The following is an 18,596-nucleotide window of genomic DNA, read 5'->3' as shown; positions in this document are numbered from 1 at the left end:
TCTTGCAGAATTTATGGCTCCAGAAGAACAACAGGGAGATGTGAAATGGCGCACAGTACCGTGTTGAAGCGTGGGCGGGCTCACAATAGCGGACAGTAGCACGGCGCTGCGTGGACTTGTGTGGAGGCTCCATGCTGTGCTGTACGCCGAAGAAAATTAAACAGGTTTGATTTTTTTCCGTCCTACGCACGTAGTCCTCAACATACTGCTGCATATTGAGAAAAAACTCCTCGTGAAGTGGGCAGAGAGCTGCTCATTACAGCGTAGACGATACGCTGTAATGAGCAGTTCTACGAATACGCCACTGTGACAGGCCCTTTAGTGATGCATCAGGGTGGAGGTGAAAATGGAAGAATGTCATGGCTGATCTGACATCATATCAGTACAGTCACTCACTTGCTAATTGCAGTCTGTTTTAGTGGGACTCTGTGCATTGTCTTTTCAATGATTGGACATTGTGATTACTGGACTAAAATGTAAATGATTGATTAGCTGCAACATTTCTGTCTTTGCATTTCGGCACTTCTTTGTTCTGCATTTATTTCATTAGCATCCAGCCAAAGCAGATGGCCACTCGACTGAGTCAGGTCTGTGCGAGGTTTCTTAAAATAATCAAAAAAGGTTTTTTTTTTCTTACCACGGTCACCATTGAGTTTGGCAGCTCAATCCTTACTCGTGGGATGAGTAAGGCTGGGCATACACTGTACGATATTTTCAATCGTTGTACTTGGCTCCAGCTCAAACTGTGTGACAAAACCGCAGGATTTAAAAGTTCAGAGCGCATGATTCATGTTCTCACACTGTACGGCCCGATGCTCTGATGTGATCTGACTGCTCACATTGTATGTTCAAAAACCACATGTCGGGAGCTTTTTTTTTTTCTTTTAAAAAAAATTTTATTTCATGCCTATTAGTGCGCACAGTGAGTGAAATCAGGTGGGGGGAGACTGAACGTGTATGCGCGCGCACACACAGCAGACAGCAACATGATCCATGAGAGGACAGTAAAAAAAGAAAACATAAACATTCATAACAGGTGTTGCTACTTACACTGTTGTATAAATAAACTATATTTCATATGGAGTCATACAGCTGTCCAAGGTGCAGCAACTTACTCCCTCATCTGTCGTCTGCTGTGTGTGTGCACGCACGCATATACGTTCAGTCTCCCCCCACCTGATTTCACTCACTGTGCGCACTGATAGGCATGAAATAATTTTTTTTTTTTTTTTAAGAAAAAAAAGCTCCCAACGTGTGGTTTTTGAACATACAATGTGAGCAGTCAGATCGCATCAGAGCAACGGGCCGTACAGTGCCCATTGCCACAGGGTGTCTTATGTTGTTCTTTGACGCAACATATATAAATTACTTTGAATTTAATTGTATTGAGAATAAACAACTAGAAAAGCTTCCATGCAGATATGCTGTGTCACACATTTAAACAGTTAGCATTCTGCACTTTGGGTCCACAGAATCTCTTTAATGGTAGCAATTGATCGCTTTAGTGAAAGATTTTTATCCTCACACTGACTGCACCCGTCGACATGTTTTTATATATATATATATATATATATATATATATATATATTAATTTATATTATCTATTTTATGTATCTGCATCCTGGGCAAAACATTATTCTTCATGCTGAGACTAGGTGGTCCCCCAACCTGCAGATAATCCCCTTTTTCTGGGTTGGTGGCAGGATTGACACTTCAGCCTAAATAAATCACTTCACAAAGCTCCACAGTGAGAAAAAACAAACAACAAAAAACCCCTGTTGTTTCTGCACTCTGGGAGAGTAAATCTGCTGCTGCCTTCCATGGGAGTGGAGTGCATTATGAAGCGGATAGGGGAAAGCTGTTTGGTGCCTCATTTCTTCAAAAGAAGAAACCACATGAGAGCGCCAAGGGTTGTTTTGGAGGTGGCAGTTGGTGCAGTGCTGATCAATCATCCACTATACAGCAGCACCCAGGTCCAAACATGAGGCGGCTGGTGCAGGTGGGCACCTGGAATACCACTTCTCCTCTAGCAAGAATGACCATCTTTCACTGCTATCGAGGGAGCTTAGAAAACTGTACACCAAAATTCCATTCAAATTTCCCTTCAGGATTCCATAAGTGTTTTCTTATCTTGCAGTGGCTGTGTTGACTTTAGTGCAAATGCCTACAAGTGGCTCAATTTGAAGATGTCACAGTTTTCCAGGCAACCACTCCCAAAGTCTCAAGTTTCTAATTTTGCCTTAGGTTTTACAGTGTTTTTGATTCGAGTAATGAAAAAATCAGATGTAATCCTGAAACTTTTACCCAACAGCAGTTGTACACCTCAAATCAGATGATATCTCATACCAGTCATATGTCTGCCCTTAATCAGCTTATGGCCTCGAAACTTGAGTTTTGCTGTGGTTAGGATTTCTCTGTTTGGACATCTTGTACATTTATGGAATAACCCTGTTGTGTCTGATGATTTGTGGACATTCATGCTGGATTTTACGGAAATTAAGTTTTACTGGAGCCAGTAAAACGGATAAATGGATATTTGCAACTGTAATTCTCCCATTCTCATCCAATTCCATCATTTGCACAGTTTATTTTTCTGTCAGTAATTTGGTCGGCGAATTGTTGTGAAAGGGTGTGGTCGGCTCGTCAAAGCTTACCATAGCAACATCGCCTTAATTCCAAACTGGAAATTCTGTTAGCAGTCCCATTTCTCCATCTCGTCAGCTGCATTGAGTTACAACCCCAATTCCAATGAAGTTGGGACATTGTGCAAAATGTAAATAAAAACAGAATACAATGATTTGCAAATCCTCTTCAACATATATTCAATTGAATACACAACAAAGACAAGATATTTAATGTTCAAACTGATAAACTTTGTTGTTTTTGTGCAAATATTTGTTCATTTTGAAATGGATGACTGCAACACATTTCAAAAAAGTTGGGATGGTGGGAAAGTCGATGAATGTTCAAAGAACACCTAATTGGAAACAGGTGAGTGTAATGATTGGGTATAAAAGGAGCATCCCCAAAAGGCTCAGCCGTTCACAAGAAAAGATGGGGCAAGGATCATCATTTGTGAACAAATGCGTGAAAAAATAGTTCAAGAGTTTAAGAACAATGTTGTTGTGAAATTATCATCATATAACCTATTTTGATTATGTTGTCGGCACTTGCAAAACCTGCAATAAATTTCCAAGCATGCAGTTAAAGTGTTAAGGCTCGTACATTGGATTTTTGATGCTTCTTAAGGTGTAAAAGTTAAAGTTTATTGGGTGTACAACATCAAAAAGTGCTCTAAAAGGTTAGTCTGGTTTTTAATGAAAATAACACATCCTGGGGACTCGCTGTACGAGTCACTAAATTCAAAATCTAGCAACATTCCAAGAGCCCTGATCCATAAGAGGAGAGCTGCCGTTAACGGGCGTGGCCGGTTCGTAATACCCGGCAGGGCTGCACAAAGGCTGTTCAAGCTGGTGGCGAGGAGATTCGTCTAGCCGCTCACTGCCTCCATCCGGACGTCCACCCCGCTTACGCTGATCTCGCACCCCGGTCGAATAGCCTTCTCTGGAACCAGGATACGAACCGGCCACGCCCGTTAACGGCAGCTCTCCTCTTATGGATCAGGGCTCTTGGAATGTTGCTAGATTTTGAATTTAGTGACTCGTACAGCGAGTCCCCAGGATGTGTTATTTTCATTAAAAACCAGACTAACCTTTTAGAGCACTTTTTGATGTTGTACACCCAATAAACTTTAACTTTTACACCTTAAGAAGCATCAAAAATCCAATGTCCGAGCCTTAACACTTTAACTGCATGCTTGGAAATTTATTGCAGGTTTTTCAAGTGCCGACACTGTCAAAGGAGCTTTCACTTCTTAAAATTCCCAAACCTTTCTATTCAGCATTGTCATGAACATAATAGGCATTTATGAATGATTATCGTAGGTTCATTGTAAAAGTAAGTTCTTTTTTACTTGGGGTAGCTACAGCAGGTCTGATATGTATCTACATGTTGATGAAGCACACATTTATATGCCAGATACCCTTCTTGGTGCAGCTCCACATTACATGGAGGGTAGGGGTGGTCTTGAACCAGGAACCTTCTGCTCCGAAAGCAAATGCACTAACCGCATGGGCACCACACAGCCCATCATTGCTTCATTGTACATATTATAAATTGTTGCAGCTCACCATACAATTTGTAATAACATTCAATAAAACATAAAGGGTCTATTTTCATGATACATAAAGATTTGACACATTTACAAAGCTTGACACTTTCAAAACATATTAACGTCAGCTTATACGTTACTAGTGAATGCATGATAGTCTTCTTAAAGTTAAAGTTAGTACAAAAATATGTTTTTTTCTGGGTATAGGGAGGAGGAAGGGTAATGAGGGTTAGGGTGTTTTTGTTTTTTGCTTCGGCTTGTAAATATATAGTATTTTGTATGTAAGTAGGTATGTGTAGGTGTATGTTTATGTTTGTGTATATATATGTGTATATATGTATATGTGTATATATGTGTATGTATATGTGTATGTATGTTGATGTGTGTATGTATATATGTATGTGTATGTGTATATATGTATATATATATATATATATATATATATATATATATATATATATATATATATATATATATATATATATATATTGATATCGGTTTAGGTGTGTAGGAATCTCTGTGTATATGTGGCAAAGGGTATTACGGGTTGTGGGGAAGAAGGGGTAGGGATAAATAAGCTGATGCTTCACCCTACCCCTTTTCGGACATGTTGGGTACACAGTAGGAACTTTTTTGTTGTTGTCTTTACTGATCTATCTTGTAATTGTTGTTGTATCAAATGTACGAAATAAACAGTTTTCATTCATTCATTCATTCATTCATTCATTCAAAGTTATTCTTTTAGTCATGCATCATCTGGTTATTTCAGAAACTATCATTTTTGCTTTTTAAAAATTCTTTACTTCCTTGTCTTACTGATGCTTTTTTCAGATAGGGTTCTTGCTACTTTGGACTACTTAATAATCTCTACACTGGTGTGATCAGATGCACTGGTGATGGTGCTTCTTAGTAAGAGCTGAGGATGTGCAGTATTGTTGGAATTAGAGTGCCTTAATTGAGAGAGTGGTGTCAAGTCATACTCAACTCATTTTGGGTCCAACTGCGCTGAACTGCTGAATGAACCTTTAATGTTTTCAACATTTTTTAAAATAATTTTACCATATACAGCAACACATCCAGGTACAGGTGCTACCACAATAATTATAAAAATAGTTAAGCTATCGAATTTACATACATTTACAATTTATGATTTATTTAATTAATTTAAAGCCTGATTTATGCAGTTGCACCTCTGTAACTCTGTGTCATACGATGGTGTGCGTGACAGTTTTAAACTTCTCTGTCTCTGGATTATGCTTTATTCTGGACTAATTTAACCCTCAAGCTTTACTTTCTACAGTCATCACATCCAAATCAAAAGTAAGCTGTTCATTTTCCTCTTTTGCTGACTTTATGCTGTAAAGTTGCAGACTTTTCTGATCCATTTTTAATCAGCGTGTGCAATAAAAAACTATTATAACAGACGAAAGAGTAAAAGCAAAAAAATGTCAAATCACAGTCTTTTGTGTCTGATTTAACAGGTGCACATCAGGCTTCAGGTTCGAGCCTGAGCACGGTGTGAAAAAATAAACAGTCTTTTAATCACAGAAATTACTCTGGTCCCACTTTCCTCAAATCAGCAAGTGTCAGAGTGCTGAGCTTTAATTTGTACGAGGGCTGTCAATAAAGTATAGGTCCTTTTTATTTTTTTCAAAAACTATATGGATTTCATTCATATGTTTTTACGTCAGACATGCTTGAACCCTCGTGCACATGCGTGAGTTTTTCCATGCCTGTCGGTGACGTCATTTGCCTGTGAGCACTCCTTGTGGGAGGAGTCGTCCAGCCCCTCGTCGGAATTCCTTTGTCTGAGAAGTTGCTGAGAGACTGGCGCGTTGTTTGATCAAAATTTTTTCTAAACCTGTGAGACACATCGAAGTGGACATGGTTCTAAAAATTAAGCTGGTTTTCAGTGAAAATTTTAACGGCTGATGAGAGATTTTGAGGTGATTCTGTCGCTTTAAGGACTTCCCACGGTGCGAGACGTCGCTCAGCGCTCTCAGCTGCCGTCGTCAGCCTGTTCAAGCTGAAAACCTCCACATTTCAGGCTCTATTGATCCAGGACGTCGTGAGGGAACAGAGAAGTTTCAGAAGAAGTCGGTTTCAGCGTTTTATCCGGATATTCCACTGTTAAAGGAGATTTTTTTAATGAAAGACGTGCGGACGGATCCACGCGTCGGGACGCAGCCGACGCGGTGCGGCGGCACAGGAAAAACACCTCCGTGTTGATAACCATTTGTAAAATCCAGGCGGCTTTTGATGGCTTTCAGTGGAGTGAGTATATGAGAAATTGTTTAACAGGCAGGACATGTTCCAACTTGTCCTTAAGGCTTTCAACAGAGGGAAGCACCGTGGGAAGTCCTTAAAGCGACAGAATCACCTCAAAATCTCTCATCAGCCGTTACAATTTTCACTGAAAACCATCTTAATTTTTCGAACCGTGTCCACTTCGATGTGTCTCACAGGTTTAGAAAATATTTTGATCAAACAACGCGCCAGTCTCTCAGCAACTTCTCAGACAAAGGAATTCCAACGAGGGGCTGGACGACTCCTCCCACAAGGAGTGCTCACAGGCGAATGACGTCACCGACAGGCGTGGAAAAACTCACGCATGCGCACGAGGGTTCAAGCATGTCTGACGTAAAAACATATGAATGAAATCCATATAGTTTTTGAAAAAAATAAAAAGGACCGTTACTTTATTGACAGCCCTCGTACCTCTGTTACTTTGCACATCCAGACTGCTCGGGTTTTTAATGGAAATACATTGCGATCGGATGGGACATTTTATCCGATGTGAGCGATATGCATGTAACGGATTCGTCAGTCAGGAGGCCCCGAACATCTACGGGGAATCCTGAGTCGGGACATGTGCCTCATTTAATGACCGTGTCAAAATTTCCTATGAAAATTTTTTTCCTGCCAAATGTATTTGATCCATTATTAAAATGTAATCTGCGTGTGCACTGCAAAAGCTATTAAAATCTGATGGCAGACGAAGCAGCAAAAGCAGCAAAGTGTCAAATTACAGCCTTTTGTGGTGTCTGATTTAACAGGTGCACGTCCAAGTCTTAGTCTGAACACGGTGTGAAAAAATAAATGGTTGGGCTTGTAATCACCGAAATGACTCCAGTCCCACATGCAAGGGGTTTAATGGAAATACATTGTGATTGGATGGGACATTTTATCCAAGGTGAGCGAAAATCCGTTGTACATAATCCGTTATATAAGGTGTTTATTACATAGAAAACAATACAAAAACATTGGGACTTTTTTTGTTAAATGACTATGAATATCTGGTTTATGCAATGACTGTTGAGGTGAGTTTTACTGTACATGGGACTGAACGAGAGTTACGAATGTAACTACGGTTCTATGAATTCCGGATGACCGCCAAAGGGCGGTGCTTTAGCACCTGGATAACTACATGTGCGCAGCACAGAGGTCGAGAATGTATACCAACATTATACCATTATATACCATTGGATGTGACCTGGGTGACGTCACTGGTTGTCTTTATATACCAGACGCACCCAGCGCTCGCTTCTTTTCGGAATGAACTCGCAAGACTGAGTGACAAGCAACTCTGGCGGTCATCCGGAATTCATAGAACCGTAGTTACATTTGTAACTCTCGTTCTATTTCATTCCTCCTGACCGCCAGAGGGCGGTGCTTTAGCACCTGGATGACTTAATACCAACAAAGTCACGAAGAGTCACACTCACCTTGCATCAGCAGTGGGGAGTGGAGGCAGACAACACCGCTGAAGTCACCGCAGGAGGAGCAGCCACATTCAGTCTGTAATAGTGGGCGAAGGTACAGGACGAAGCCCACGTAGCAGCAGCACAAATATCACTCAAAGGGACGCCTCTCAGTGCAGCCCAGGAGGTGGACACCCCTCTGGTGGAATGGCACGTAACCTTAGGAGGCTGAAGACCTCTGGACCTGTATACTTGTAAAATGGCAGCCACGACCCAATGTGAGAGTCGCTGCTTTGAGACAGCACAGCCTCTTTTGTGATCACCGTAACACACAAACAGGGCATCTGTTTTCCGGATCCCGGCAGTCGCACTAATGTACTGCTTCAACATTCGGACAGGACACAGGGAACCTGAAACAGATAATCCTGGATCAGAATGCGGGGCATACACAGAAAAGGAAACTGGCTGGTTAACATGAAAGGTTGAAATTCTCTTAGGTATAAAGGACGGATTAGGCCACAGCGTAACCCCAGATCCGTCAGAATTCCATCGCAAACAGTCCCCAGCGACTGATAGGGCATGGAGCTCTCCCACACGCTTAGCCGAAGACAGTGCAAGTAGAAAGGCAGTCTTCACTGACGCCCATTTAAGATCAGCACTTTCAACTGGTTCGAAAGGGGATAAGCTTAAACCCTCCAGGACTAGAGGAAGGTCCCATGAAGGTACGCGTGCAAGCCTTGGAGACTGCAAACGTAGAGCACGTTGTAAAAAACGGCACACTAAGAGGTGTGAACTGACTGACCTGCCAGTCGCAAAGGTACCACTAGCGACATTGCAGTCAATTCGCCCATCAACCGGAGCAGCAAACCAAAAGACAGCGTCACAGCCCGTTGAATGTGTGAGACAAGACAAATTACATTGTCCACTCTCTGCGGGGATGGCGATGCAGTCATAGTCAGGGAGTTGATGGCAATGCCGATGAAGGTCATTTGTTGACTGGGAACAAGAGAACTCTTTGCAAAGTTCACTGTGAGTCCTATATGAGAGACATGGTTCAGTAGAAGAGCTGTGTCGTTGTGCGCCTGCTCCTGAGTTGGAGCGCAGACAAGCCAATCGTCTAAGTAGGGTAGGATTCTTAATCCAAGAGCTTGCAGTGGGGCTAGTGCTGCAGCCATGCATCTGATAAATGTACGAGGGGTGAGAGAGAGGCCGAAAGGAAACACCCTGAACTGGTATGCCTGACCTTCGTAAGCAAAGCGGAGAAACTGCCTGTGACGAGGCGCCACTGGCACATGGAAATAGGCGTCTTTTAAGTCGACACTTGTGAACCAGTCTCCTGGTGTGATAGTTTGAAGGGCGTCTACTGTGCAGAGCATGTGAAACTGCAGCACTTTGATATAATGATTCAGACGTCGGAGATCGAGAATAGGACGAAAGCCGCCATCCTTCTTTGGAACAAGGAAGTAAATTGAATAGACCCCCTGAGCTGGTCTGAACTGTGAACTGGCTCTATGGCCCCCTTCTCCAGGAGTTCCAAAATCTCCCGTTGTAGGGCGGCAGACTGCACCAAGTCAGAAACAACAGTCATCCTTACCCCATTGAACTTTGGAGGACGACATCTGAACTGAATTCTGTAACCTTCGAACAAGGTTGAAATGACCCATGGGTCTTGAACTTGAGCCTCCCAGTGGCTCAGTTGATTTTATGAAAAACGGCTGGGGGCCAAACGTTGGCAGTCAGACCCGACCACCTCTGCCTCGCATCCCTGAGGACCTCTGGGCGTAATTACTGGAAGCTCTGTGAAACCGTTCAGTTCTCGGGGGTCTGCCCGTAGGCTCCCGAAAGGCAGGCCGCTGGGAGAGCTGGCCCTCAATTGCGAAAGCACGTGCAGCTCTGGGAGTCGGCAGAAACCTGGATGTAGAGTGAAAAGCTGTAGCACGTCTGACTGGCTGAGGTCTGGAAGACCGGTGTAGGTCAGCAAACTGTTGCCAAGATTTACTAGCCTCAACAGCATGCTCCAAAGTTTGTTGGGCCGCAGGTCCAAATACTTGGCCTGGAAGAACCGGCAGCGAACAGAGTGTGCCTCTGCAGGATTCGGACAGGGGAGACTGCGCAAGCCACACCTTACGTCTAGTGATGGTAAGGGTTGACATCAGTCTGCCAAGCTCTCTGGACATATAAGCAAATGTTTGGAGTGAGGCATCACTAAGACTTTGCATAGCATCATCAACCTCTGCCTCCCTCAAAGACTGAGAGGGCAAGGGCTAAATGGGATAGTGTGTTGCCTAGGTGACCGATGCGAGCAGCTATGTCATAGCTTTTGGTGAGGAGGTCATCAGTGGCCCTACATTGAGGTCGTGGGCAGCGGGCATCCGGCCGAGCAGCATCAGCTGGAGCCACAACCAGGTTCGCAATAATGCTGTCAACGGTGGGCATACGGTTCAGACCATACTGGGCCGAATTACACATAGAGCTAAGGGCTCTGCAGTCCTGCGATAGATGGGTCAATGATTTGGGGTCCGCCAAACATCGGTGGAGCTCCTCGATATATGGTTGTGAAACTGGAACGTTGAACTCAGGCTTCTGAGTGACTTTGAAAAAGGCACTTGAAGCGGTGGTTTCCGCAGGGGGATTGTTGACCCCAAGCCTGGATAAATCCAACTGAACAGCTTGCTTGATAAAGGATAGTCCAGGTCCGATTTGCGGCAGGGACTCTGCCTCAGAGGTGTGAGAGCCCACTAATGAATGGCTTGGAGAAAGACCCCTCTCATCCTCATCCTACACACAGTTTATATCACTTGTCATGTACAAGGAATCAGTCGCAGCAATAGACACGACATCTTCCTCCTGCTGAGTAACTACACTGGTCTGATCAGCCTCATTAGTGACAACAGGAACTGTCACTGCATCCCTAGGCTGTAGATTCAGAAGCAAGGACTTAATCTGAGCAAACTCAGAAGTCAACGTTTCGACCTTTTCAGCCAATGCATGGTCATAACTAACCTTCTTAGCAGAAGGGGCTCCTGCATGTGGGCGTTTACGGCGCTTTGGTTCCTTCCTGGGGCTGGAGGCCAAAGTCGCACTAGATATTCCACTTTACAATGCCGCAAGTCTAGCAGATCTCTCTGCCAGTGGCATGCTGGCACAATTAAGGCAGGCATCGCCAGTCAGGGCTTCCCTCAGGTGTCCGATCCCAAGACACGAGGGGCAAAACATATGTCCATCATCTCGGCTCAAGGGAGCCAATCAGGTACTACAGCCATGCAACAAAGGCCCTGCCAACATTGTGGACTGCGTGCAGATGGCTAACGCAAACCCTGACGGTTACAGATGGAAAGACAAAGCGTGAATCACATGCAGTGTAAATAGTAATACGAGGCACGGAGCGTGAAGCACACCAGCCGTCGACTTGACACGAGGCACGGAGCGTGAAGCACTTACAGCCGTCGACTTGACACGAGGCACAGAGCGTGAAGCACTCACAGCCGCAGACTCGACACGAGGCACGGAGCGTGAAGCACTCCAGCCGCAGACTCGACATGAGGCACGGCGTGTGAAGCACTCCAGCCGCAGACTTGGCACGAGGCACGGAGCGTGAAACACTCACAGTGTAAAAGCTAATACAAGGCCCGGAGCGTGAAACACTCACAGCCACAGTAATAACACGATGCACACAGCCGAAAAACTCACAGTGCTAAGTCACTTAGAGCAACGATGACAAAACTAGCTGCTAGCGGAGCTTTTAAACTTAGCAAAATGGTGGCAGTGCAGACGAAGTACTTCAAGGAGTGGAAAACACTCACGGCAAGCACAACACAGTACACTATACTGGTTCTGATACACACACTACCACGTAGTTAACGGGGTTAGTGACACAACGAAACAAATAGCCAGCTTTTGTTGAAACAACACAGCTAATGTGCACAGAGGAAAATACCCAACAGGGCAGCGGCAAAGGCGTGCACCCGGCGTTTAGGAAGGCGTACTCACGACAGGCGTCAGTCAAAGAATACACAAAACAGTGAAGCCGTGTCTCACAGCCTCTGGAGGACGTGTGCAGTGCACGGTTGTGAGGCTACAAGCGAGAGCGGCAATCACATCTAAATGTGCTCTCAACCTCTAAGAATGTGAGAATGTAGAAAAGAAGCGAGCGCTGGGTGCGTCTGGTATATAAAGACAACCAGTGACGTCACCCAGGTCACATCCAGTGGTGTGACTTTGTTGGTATATATTCTCGAACTCTGTGCTGCGCACATGTAGTTATCCAGGTGCTAAAGCACCACCCTCTGTCGGTCAGGAGGAATGAAATAGAACAATAAATTTACCTCTCAAAGCTTTGACGATGATGTCAGCTTCCATCCCACACTACTGACTTTATTGTCCCAAATTTGTCTTCTGCTCGGATCTGAAGGGAATCTGTACATCTTGAAGCCCCTGTTGTTGTGTCTATTTGTACCCCCAAATCCACAGCAACTCGGCATTTTCAGCAAAAAAATAAAATAAAATAGCTGGATTTACTGTACATGTAGACAGACAGATTACAGCGAACACTATTTTGAACCTAAAATGGCACCATGAGTCACATCACCAATTTTTTTCCGGCTCGTCATGTCGCCACTCTCTCATTTAAGGTACATTATTTGGAATGAGCCATCAATGGGTTAAATTCTTTTTCTGTTTTCTCCATTTCATCTTGGAGGTATCAATTGGCCAGTGTTGTTTAATTTTCTTTTTCCTGGTCTTTTCCTTTCCATGGTTTTGTCCTTATGTTTACTGTCATGGTCAGATGATTTCCATGCAGAGCAGCAGATTGTTGCCCAGCGGAGACAACCTTATGCTCTTAAGCGTGCCCATTGGCAAGAGAGAAATAGTGCCATCATTCACCTTTCAAGGTTCTTTGCTCACATAAAGCAGTTCCAGTTGGAACCTCTATGACCTAAACTGGCCTAACTCATAAAATCAAGATTTATGACATAATGGCGTGCAATGTTCAAAATATTAATAGCTTTAAATAAATACATAATTTGCTCTGGTTTCTTCTTTCTTTGACATCTAAAACTATTCACTTTCCTTTCTTTGTGTTTTCTCAACTTTAAATGCCTCCAGCCCACATCACCTCTCCCATTTGTTTGTTTGCATTAGTAAAGTCTGATGAAAAACTACCTGGTAACTTTTCATTAAGCCACAACAAATGCACATTAACTGTGGGAATGAACATCCAGTGCACAAAATCAATAAGGAAAAGCCAGTTGTCTTAATTAAAGAGGGTGTGTTTCTGTGTGCCTAGGTATGTGAAATAGACAGAATGGCATTAGGTTAAACACCAGCAATGTGCCACAGTGTGGTCAGTTTTTAATGTGTGACTGATCCATTTATTGAATTTATTTAGTAAAACTGTGCAAAATACAAAAATATATAGTGCACATTAAAACACCTGGATAACACAATACATTGTAAACACTTGTTACCATTGTGGACTACATTTCTACATTGCCTCTAAACCATCTGACATAGACACCTGTACTGTCATCCAAATTGTGAATATGAAATCATTCTATTGGGAACAACTAAGGGAAATATGTGATGACATGTTTTTTCACTTGTTAAATAGGAATCTTTTTTTTGCGTTTCAGTATAGGCTTGGTGGAGACTGAGTGAGTATGTGCTGTTATGATGGAAAGAAACGCTATAAGTAAGTAGAGAAGGTTATGATGATGAAGGTTATAAAATGAAGGTGGGAACAGACTGAGGGCAGTTGCGAGACAGATTGGAAATGGCAGCTTCTATATGACATGACAGGTTCATGGTCTCAGGAATTATTAATGGACAAAGCAGAGGCTAATGAAACTGACAGGCTCAAGAAGGCATGCTATGTGTTGCACCACCACTGAATGAGTTTGTAAAACAATTTTAGTGTTCTTGGTGGGTTTTTTAATACACTATGCGGTTTGACCTCTTCTATAAAGTAACATTTTGAAGGGTATGGACAATGTCTCCACTAGTACAAATACTTTCATTGTCAGTATATTTTATCTCCCTTGCTACACAGAATATCCCACACACCAAAATATATATATAAAAAAAATGAAAAATACTTCTACAATATTGCAAACAGTGCTTCAGACCATCTGCCCTGTGGTGGCCACAGAATCAACTCGCACCCAACGTTGAATTTGTTGAAGCTCGGAGTGAGATGACCTTTGTGACTAAAGTTTCATCTTAATATACAAAAATCTTTGTCAATATATCGCATACACAGAGTTTCAGATGCTCTACCCCTGGTGGCCACAGTTGCATTCAAAACACTCCCTAGCTTCAGTGTACAAAGTTTCACCTTGACACATAACGTCTTTGTCATACACTGTGTATATATGGTCTGAGAGTTGTTCAGGTGCCTTTTGGCAAACTCCAGGTGGGCTACCATGTGCCTTTTACTGAGAAGTTGCTTCCGTCTGGCCACTCTACCATACAGGCCTGATTTGTGGATTGCTGCAGATTGCTGGTTGTCAATCTTGAAAATTCTCCTATCTCCACAGAGGAATGCTGGAGCTCTGACAGAGTGACCATCAGGTTCTTCGTCACCTCCCTGACTAAGGCCCTTCTCCCCCGATCGCTCAGTTTAGACAGGTGTCATGGATCCAGACTTCTTCCATTTGCAGATGAGGGAGGCCACTGTGCTCATCGAGACCTTCAAAGCAGCAGAAATGTTTCTGTACCCTTCCCCAGATTTGTGCCTCAAGACAATCCTGTCTCAGAGGTTTGCAGACAATTCCTTTGACTTCATGCTTGGTTTGTGCTCTGACATGCACTGTCAACTGTGGGACCTTATATGTAGAGAGGTGTGTGCCTTTCCAAATCATGTCCAATTGACTGAATTTACCCCAGGTGGACTCCAATTAAGCTGTAGAAACATCTCAAGGATGATCAGTGGAAACGGGATGCACCTGAGCTCAATTTTGTGCTTTATGGCAAAGGCTGTGAATACTTACAGTAGCATTCAGAATAATAGTAGTGCTATGTGACTAAAACGATTAATCCAGGTTTTGAGTATATTTCTTATTGTTACATGGGAAGCAAGGTACCAGTAGATTCAGTAGATTCTCACAAATCCTACAAGACCAAGCATTCATGATATGCACACTCTTAAGGCTATGAAATTGGGCTGTTAGTAACAAAAAGTAGAAAAGGGGGTGTTCACAATAATAGTAGCATCTGCTGTTGATGCTACGAACTCCAAACTATTATGTTCAAACTGCTTTTTTAGCAATCCTGTGAATCACTAAACTAGTATTTAGTTGTATAACCACAGTTTTTCATGATTTCTTCACATCTGCAAGGCATTAATTTTGTTGGTTTGGAACCAAGATTTTGCTCATTTACTAGTGTGCTTGGGGTCATTGTCTTGTTGAAACACCCATTTCAAGGGCATGTCCTCTTCAGCATAAGGCAACATGACCTCTTCAAGTATTTTGACATATCCAAACTGATCCATGATACCTGGTATGCGATGTATAGGCCCAACACCATAGTAGGAGAAACATGCCCATATCATCATGCTTGCACCACCATGCTTCACTGTCTTCACTGTGAACTGTGGCTTGAATTCAGAGTTTGGGGGTCGTCTCACAAACTGTCTGCGGCCCTTGGACCCAAAAAGAACAATTTTACTCTCATCAGTACACAAAATATTCCTCCATTTCTCTTTAGGCCAGTTGATTTGTTCTTTGGCAAATTGTAACCTCTTCTGCACGTCTTTTATTTAACAGAGGGATTCTTGCAAATAAATTAGCTTCACACAGGTGTCTTCTAACTGTCACAGCACTTACAGGTAACTCCAGACTGTCTTTGATCATCCTGGAGTTGATCAATGGATGAGCCTTTGCCATTCTGGTTATTCTTCAATCCATTTTGATGGTTGTTTTCCATTTTCTTCCACGCGTCTCTGGGTTTTTGTTTTTTTTTTGTCCATTTTAAAGCATTGGAGATCATTGTGGATGAACAGCCCATAATTTTTTGCACCTGCGTATAGGTTTTCCCCCTCTCCAATCAACTTTTTAATCAAACTACACTGTTCTTTTGAACAATGTCTTGAACGTCCCATTTTCCTCAGGCTTTCAAAGAGAAAAGCATGTTCAACAGGTGCTGGCTTCATCCTTAAATAGGGGACACCTGATTCACACCTGTTTGTTCCACAAAATTGACGAACTCACTGACTGAATGCCACACTACTATTATTGTGAACACCCCCTTTTCTACTTTTTTTTACTAATAGCCCAATTTCAAAACCTGGATTAATCTTTTTAGTCACATAGCACTATTATTATTCTGAACACTACTGTATGGACATGTGACTTCTTAGTTTTCATTTATTTTGAATAAATTTTGAAAAATCTAAAAAAAAAAAAAAATTAGAAAAACTTTTTCACATTGTCATTATGGGGTATTGTGTTTAGAATTTTGAAGGAAAAAAATTAATTTCATCCTTTTTGGAATAAGACTGCAACGTAACAAAATCTGGAAAAAGTGTAGCACCGTGAATACTTTCCAGATGCACTGTGTGTGTGCATGCGCGCTTGTACATGCCTTCAGTCGTACATGTGTATTTGAGGTTTGCGCAATGAATGATGATCACAATTAGGAGGAATGGGCTCTGAGCCTGTCCAGGCTGCACCCTGTGTTTCTTACTCAGTGACAGAGTTTAAGTTGTGGGTGACCTGTGTAGGTTAAAGGGTTTATAAAACTGGCAGTGCAGCTGACTGAGATACCCAGAAGGAGGGGAATGTTGGTCTCTGTTCATGTGTGTCTCTGTGTGCACACATGGATGCAAATTAGTCTTGTGCATTTGTGAAAGCATCTGTGTGTTGTGCCAGTAAGTAATGCGAGTGAAGGAATGAAAACAAAACAGGAATTTGGATCTGAATGTGTACGTCTGTGTGCATATTTGTGCATGCACATTTCTGAATCAAGTCTTTGATCCAGCCTCTGCTTCCAGCTGAGAGGCCTTTGGTGCCAAGGATGCTACAAAAATGGGTGTTGCTAATTTTAGCTTCCGTCTGTGAGTCTGTGTGTGCATGTGTGTGTGTGTGTGTGTGTGTGTGTGTGTGTGTGTGTGTGTGTGTGTGTGTGTGTGTGTGTGTGTGTGTGAGACACAGAGAGAGAGCGATGTCTGAAATTAGAAGCTAGCTTTGCATGTACAAACAACACATATTCACATTAGCATTTTGAGTTGTTTTCCATAAGATCAGTTAAGACATTTCTTTTCCCCTGTTGTCACTCGGACGCCAATAGAGGTGTTGATGTAAGACAGCAACACAGAGTACCAGAGACTCAGCAGGTGAAAACTGCTTTCAGTTGCACCTGTTGCACCACTTATGCAACCAGTTCTGCTAAACCGACAATGTAGTTATTCTCATTTATAATTACTGCAATTCATATTGTAATGACATTTCTGTTTCTGTTGTCAGACAAATGAAGTAGCAATGCAGCAGTGTGTCTCATGCAGTCTTTTAATTAGCAGCAATCTCCGTGCTGTTACAATTAATTAGACCTTTATGACTGCAAGTTTGGCTGACAAATTTAAAATGAATACAGTTTAATGAGAACAGCTTTATTGTGTCCTTGGCTACATTAACATTTAAAATTCACAAATGCAGAGTTGCAGGAAACAAACTTTTCTTCTCAACCTCAAGCTACTGTGTAAAGCCTCGGTTCAAGTTTGTTCTGCGCTCTGTAATCAATTGCTCAGGTGTATTTGGATTGATCCATTCTGGAGACTGTGCTAACAAAGCCATATTTTCATGGCTGGAAAATGCCACCAAAAGGACAACATCTGAGGAGGTGGGTTATAATATTTTCAAATGTAAATGACTGAATGTGGATAGGTTTAGAGGCAGGAAAAAAAATAGGGTAGTAAACCCAATGGCATATTGGTGATGCTGCCGATCTCCAGATTCTGTAGCATGAAAAGGATGAGCACCGATAACTCCCCCAGGACAGGATGCCAGTCTGACACAGATTATTTCCCCCGGCAAGAACAGTACCAATTTTACCTCTTGGTGGACTTAGAAAATTAACTGTCTTGTCCAAAGATAAAGACAGGTAGCAGGATTTAAACTCAGCTCTTCATATTGCCATGCCAGATCTTTATCCACTGAGCTCCCTGCTCTACAGTGGTACAGCAGTAAGAGAGGAAAAAGAATGGAAGCTACAAAAGAGGAGCACTAGAAAACAGGAGCTAATGCATACATTTATAGTGTACAATCTGTCAAGATGGTGTGCACTTTTAATGCTTTGTTCTCTAGATTTTTTGTCTGTAAAGCCCAATTTCCCAGCCTAACCCTGCATGCTTTGTCCCCCCACCTACCACCTTATGCATTTTTACATTTACACAGATAAAGCATTTTTATTTTTAAAGAATTAATGACCTGTTTGAATCTTTGAGGTCCAGCAGGGTCATTAAAGAACAGTTTGAGGAGCAGTTAAGACACTGTTATGGTCTGTCAGGTCTTTGGTATAGGATCCAGGTGTGAGTTAGACACACACCACCATCACCCCAGAAGAAGGGGTGAGGTAATGTTGCATACATACATCTTCAACTGCTTATCCGGGATCGGGTCACGGGGCAACAGCTCCAGCACGGGACAACACACTTCCCTTTTCCAGGCCACAAGAACCACCTCTGACTTGGGAATGCCGAGGCATTTACAGTGCTAGTGTGGAGATAT

At 42.7% G+C, this 18,596-nt stretch overlaps 1 protein-coding gene across 1 annotated transcript in view; it reads left to right on the top strand.

Moving 5' to 3' along the window:
- The window catches only part of LOC117524952 (protein unc-13 homolog C-like), a 495,429-nt gene that overhangs the window by 266,726 nt on the left and 210,107 nt on the right, over positions 1 to 18,596 (top strand).

The sequence above is a fragment of the Thalassophryne amazonica genome, chromosome 2, assembly GCF_902500255.1.
Source record: "Thalassophryne amazonica chromosome 2, fThaAma1.1, whole genome shotgun sequence".
In the NCBI taxonomy this organism is placed as follows: Eukaryota; Metazoa; Chordata; class Actinopteri; order Batrachoidiformes; family Batrachoididae; genus Thalassophryne; species Thalassophryne amazonica.
The sequence above is the reverse complement of the archived record's forward strand: the minus strand, read 5'-3'. Positions and strand labels throughout refer to the sequence as shown.